General features: G+C 51.1%; 1 long non-coding RNA gene across 1 annotated transcript; it reads left to right on the top strand.

Moving 5' to 3' along the window:
* The first annotated feature begins 3,671 nt into the window (after positions 1 to 3,671).
* On the top strand, positions 3,672 to 4,919 carry LOC101903068 (uncharacterized). The gene is made up of 2 exons (XR_234802.5): positions 3,672 to 3,950; positions 4,524 to 4,919. It is a non-coding gene; the product is annotated as an uncharacterized lncRNA (long non-coding RNA).
* The last annotated feature ends 996 nt before the right edge of the window (positions 4,920 to 5,915 follow it).

Genomic DNA, 5,915 nt, shown 5'->3' with positions numbered 1-5,915 from the left:
CTGGACGCGTGAAGTACAAGTGGAAGTTGCTCAGTCGTGTCCAGCTCTTTTGTGATCCCACGGACTACACAGTCCATGGAATTCTCTAGACCAGAATACTGGAGTGGGTAGCCTTTCCCTTTTCCAGGGGATCTTCCCAACCCAGGGATCCAACCCAGGTCTTCCACATCGCAGGCGGATTCTTTACTGGCCGAGCCACAAGGGAAGCCCTGTTGGACGTGAAGTTTTCCTTAAAGTTTTTGCGGGACTTCCCTAGTAGTTAATGATCCATCTTCCAAAGCAGGGAATACGCTTTGATCCCTGGTTGGGAACTAAGATCCCACATGCTAGCAGGGAAACGAAGCCTGCAAGCTGCAACTACTGAGCCCCTGGGCTCTAGAGCCCGTTCTCTGCAACAAGAGAAGGCCACGCGCTGCAACGAAAACCCAGCGCAGCCAAAATAAAAAAATGAAAATAAACTTTTTGCTACTGTCAATAATGCTGCTGGGGGGCTCCCCTGGTGGGAACTAGTGGTTAGGACGCCACACTTCCACGGCAGATGGCACGGGTTTAACCTCTGATCAGGGAACTAAGACCCAAAAGCAGCAAGGTGTGTCTGACCCCACCCCCGCAAAACGCTACGGGAACATCTTTGTACTGACAGTGTCACATGTGGCTATGTTTCTTTCCTGAAGATAAATTCCCAGAAGCAGGCATGTTAGGTCAAGTAGTGTCCATGTTTTTAAGGCCCTCACTGCATGAGGTTAGGACTTTTAGACACGTTTTTATCCATCCCTCCAGCTCCCAATTTACTTATAGACAGCATCATCCCCATTGTTCAGATGGAAAAGCCAAGGGCTGGAGAAGTGATCAGCCAGAGGCCACGGAGCCCGTTAAGTACAAAGCCAGGAGGAAACCCCAGCCTCTGAGCCCTGCACTCTTCGAGGACCACTTCCTGCCTCCCTCTCACGCATTTGCTTGTGTCACAAACGCTCGGAATTTTCCCACACAGATTTCCATGAAACTCGAACTGTGAGCTGAGAGATGAAAGGCAGCCTTGTGTTAATTAGCCTGGCTTTGGTTTGGTTCGTCCACTGAGCCTGGGTGTGTGTGACTCTCCTGGGTTCATATGCCTGCATGCTGGCACTCTCACACCTGCGGACACTAGCAGCGGCCAGTCCAGACGATCTGGTCCAGATTCACCTTCCAAACTGCCTGCAGAGCTGGGAGCCACAGGCCCCCTGACTTCGCAGTTGCCGCACATTCTGGCGCTGAACGGGTTTGGCTTCTGCACCTCTACTCAGCCAGCTTGGCCCAAAGCACATCTGGTTATTTGCAAAATCAAATCTCTCCCAAGGACAACGATCAGGCTGCTGGGGTGATTCGAAAGAATGATGCATTCCCGAGATGACTGCTTCCAGAGATGCTGTGGCTGGCGCTCATCTAGTGGACAGGGGATGTGGAGGTGCTCTGTGAAGTGAGGGAGTTCTCCGTATTTGTAGAGGGTTCTCAGGCCATTCTTGTGGACAGAGCTCACGACTGAAACTTAGGCATGGCTTGATTTATTTTACTTTTTCATTTGTTCTGTGTCTGACAGGGCTATACTCATTATCTTATTTCATCCTTAACAACCAAATACCATTATTCCCATTTTACAGATGAGAAAACGAAGGCTCAGAGAGGTTAAGAAACTTACCTGAGGTCACACAGCAGCGCACACTCAGTCTGTGTGCCTGCTCTCTGTAGACATCAGGCCCCAGCCTTTCTTCTGAGTCAGAGAGGTCTCTACCCTGGTGTTTGACTAGTAGGCCTCAGGAAACGCGTTCACCAGAGGACGGCTTGAGTACAGCCCAAGGCGATTCTCAAGTGCTCGGAAGACACAAATGGCCCAGACTCCCCCTCCCTCCACTCCAACCCTGTTCAGGCTCCTGAGGGTCTTCCTTCCCAGGACCACACCCCAGGCCCTACCCAGTGCTGAGTGGACTCCTAACACCCATTCCCACTCCCATTTAAGAATGTGGATGTTGTGCCCCGAGTTGGGGCAAAAATAATCCCCTTCTTTCGGCCCTGGGTCTGAGGCCTCCTGGCTCCTGAAGCAAGGAGGCCTAAGAAGGCCTTTGTCCACGGGAGAAGAAACCAGGAAGGGAAGAGCCCATCCTCTCAGAAAACATGTGTTTTCTGTTTACAGAGAGGCCTGTCCAGTTCCCATGCTTTGTTCTTTAATATGGAGCCAAAAAAAAAAATCAAATGTGCAGCTTCCTCTCTGAGGTACTTTTGGAGGCTGGAAAATCTGGATTGCTGCAGGCACGCCGTGCTGGGCCTCGAGCTGGCCGGGGTTGGGGCCTGTGTCCCACCCGCTGCCAATGTCCAGCATCACGTGGTCTTCATATACCAACCCAGAAAGCCCTGTGGAAAACAAAATGCCCCTCAGTGCCTCCCAGGAAGGGGGTTCATGCAGATGACGGAGGCAGGCAGCCCTGGTGTAGCTGGGGCTCTGGTTTCTTCAACAGAGTTGTGTGTGTGTGTGAGTGTGTGTGTGACTATCCTGGGTTGCTCCCACTCACACTTCCTGGCCTTGCACCACTGGCATGGCTGACCTGGCCCAACAAACAGACCATTCTGGAGCCACTCGACTTTTCATACCCTCTTCTCAGATGCTGGGCAGAGCGTGTCTTTCCCAACACCTGAGGCAAACAGGTGGGTATTAACTTAGCCGAGGTCACTAGGCTCCTGGGGCAGAGCTGGTGGGTGCTGGGCACCTTCAGTGGGGCAAGATGGCCTTAGCTCTTAGCTCTGGGTCTACCTGCTGGGGATGAGGCAGCAGTGAGCTAAGTTAAGAGCTGGCAGCCAGCTGTGCCCCCCACCCGTCAAGAGTCAGGTTAGCATCAAGTGTAAGCCTGAGATCCACGGCTGGGGATCGGGACCCGAATGCAGATTGTGACCCTTCTCCTGGGAGGCCTTGAAGGAGCCTCCTCTCGGAGCTCGGCCCCTCATCTGTGAAAGGTGACCGGTACTCAATGGAGCTGCTACGAAGGCACACGGCCCAGGCCTGCCTGGCACTGTTTTTCAATAATCGGCAGCTGCTCTAATGACCGCGAGGCCTCCTATCTTAGAAGCGGCCTTGCAAACTCTGCCTGGCTCACACGCCTGAGGCCACCGCGACCCCTCACGCGGGGTAGAGTCCACCGGGAGCCGGAGGAAGTCGCCTGGCCGGGCCCTGCCGGCCGGATCACTGCAGGCCCGGCGTCCCGGCCATTCGCTCGCTCGGAAGGGCGGGCCCCGGCCTGATGCGCTTTGATCTGCCCGCGGCGCGCGTCCCCGGGGGCGGGGGGAGGGCCCGCAGCCCGCCCCGCTTTGATCTCTGCCCCCCTCGGCAGCGCGGCCTCCTCTGTGGCCTCCGCGACCTGAACACCTGGGGGCAGGCGGGGACACGGCTGAGGCGGACAGAAGGAAGCACGCTCGGGCGCTCCTCAGGGAACCGCGCCCTTCCGTGGCTGGGCCTCGCAGCCTCGGCCTGACGGGCTGCCCACCCTTCCGTCCCGTTCCGGAAGCCAGGACTTGCGCGACGGGCGGCGCGGACGCAGCGTGGCGGCGAGGGGGCGTGGCCTTACGTTCCCGGGGGCGGGGCCTGTGGCGCGGCCGGCTGCGGAAGCCCTGGCGAGGGCGCGGCCTAGCTGGCTTAGAGGTCCGACGCGGCGGGGCCGCCGAGGGGGCGGGGCGGCCGAGGGGGCGGGGCGGGGTCTGAGGGCGTGGTCTTTACGCTCCTGGGGGCGGGGCCTCTGCGGGAGCGTCGCCGAACAGCCTGGGCAGCGGGCTGTGCGGACGTCGTGTCCCCGAGAAAGCGCCGAGGCCTAGGCGGAGCCACGCGCGGTCGGGGGCGGGGCTTGGGCGGGGCCTCTTTTCTGGAGCTGCGGTAGTAGGTCGGTTTCTGCGTCCCGCCACTTGCCTCGCTGTTTGGTCGCGTGTCCGAGGTATTTGAGCTAAATTTTATCTCATTCAGATTCTCATTTACTTTAGGTTTTCATTTTTGAAAGTTTAGCAGTTTTCCTTCTTTTTCCTAGATGTGGAATTGCTGAGTCAATGAATATAGTCACCAATGCTTCTTGTAGCCCTCTTTTTTCTTTCCGTGTTTTCCACATTTAAAAAGTAATAAATGAATGTCTTGCCTAACCAGATAACGAAACAACCAGACCCTAGGGAATTTGGAAAACCTGGGTGAATACAAATAAAAATGAGACATCTCAGAATCTCACAGCGCAGAGCCCTTTTTTATTCGTTTTTTGATGTTCAGTCGCTAAGGTGTGTTCGACTCTTTATGAATATATATGTGTATATATTTTCACATAATCAGGGTAACACTGTGCATACACTTGTGGATGCCTTAAAAATAATTCACTTTTTTTTTTACTGTAAAGCCACATGTTTATTGCAGAAATAATTGGAAACTGGAAAAAACTACGGAGAAGAAAATAAAAATAACCCGAGATTCCACCACAGAAGATCACCACTATTAATATGTTGTCATTTTTCCTTCCTCTTTACAGAATCACACATATGTTTGAAACAAAACTGGGATCGCACTGTAAATACCGTTTTGCAGTTTTCTCCTTTCATGCGTGGCTAATGACAGATGTCCACTCATCGTGCAGAGGGCTCATCTACAATGTTACTTGTAACAGCAGAGCACTGTGTAGAGTCACCCGTGTTTTGTTTAACCTATATGCTCTGGTTAGACATTAATCCTTGCTTCCTCCTTCCTTTATGATGAACATTCTTATGGTTAAATCTTTGTGCATGTTCACAAAAATTCCTTATGACAAATCCCTAGATGTGGAATTGCTGAGTAAATGAATATAGTCACTAAAGCTTCTTGTAGCCCTCTTTTTTCTTTCTGTGTTTTCCAAACTTAAAAAATAATAAATGAATGTTTTAACAAGTAATATGACCCCAAAATACATATATGCAAAAAATGACTGCGCGTATCCAAAATATATAAAGAACTCCTACAACTCAACAACAACAAAGCTGATTAAAAAGCAGGCAAAGGACTTAAATAGATATATCTGCAAAGTTGGTATACAAATAACCAATAACATAGGAAAAGATGCTCAACATCACTAATCATTGGCGAAATGCACATCAAAACCACAATGAAACCTCACACATACTAAGATAGCTATTAGGAAAATAATAATAGCAGGCATTGGTGAGAATGTAAAGAAATTAGGACCCTCATGCATTTGCTAGTGGAAATGTGAAATGACGAAGCTACTGCGGAAAACTGAATGGCAGTTTCCTTGAAAAACTAAACATAAAACTTCCATGTGACCCAAAAATGCCACTGCTGGGCGTACACCCCAAAGGAGTGACAGCAGGGACCCCAGTTACTCACTCATCTGTGTTCTTAGCAGCATTACTCATGGTCGGCCAGAGGTAGAAACAATCCCGTGTCCACCCACAGGTGAATGGATAAACAAAATGTAGCATATATGCACAATGGAATATTATTCAGCCTTAAAAAAGAATGAACTTCTGACCCATGCTGCAACGTGGATGAAAGTTGAGACTGTATCCTAAGTGAAGTAAGCCAGACACCAAAGGGTCGATACTGTGTGATCCCACTATATGAGGCACCTAGAGTGGTCACACTCATAGAGACAGAAAGTAGAACTCTGGTTACCAGGGGCTCGGGGGAAGGGAGAATGGAGGGTCATTCTGTAATAGGTAGAGAGTTTGTGTTGGAATGATGAGAAGTTCTGGAGATGGACAGTACTGATGATGGTTGCACACAGATGTGAATACTTAATGACACTGACATGGTAAATGGTAATTTTTATGTGTGTTTTACTACACACAAAAGACATTTCTTGTGGAGGGTGGGGAGATCTCTCCCAGATTCTGGTTCTAAGGTGCCTGGGTGGGACAAGGCTTGTACA

Source organism: Bos taurus, chromosome 5 (genome assembly GCF_002263795.3).
Source record: "Bos taurus isolate L1 Dominette 01449 registration number 42190680 breed Hereford chromosome 5, ARS-UCD2.0, whole genome shotgun sequence".
Lineage (NCBI taxonomy): Eukaryota > Metazoa > Chordata > Mammalia > Artiodactyla > Bovidae > Bos > Bos taurus.
The sequence above is the reverse complement of the archived record's forward strand: the minus strand, read 5'-3'. Positions and strand labels throughout refer to the sequence as shown.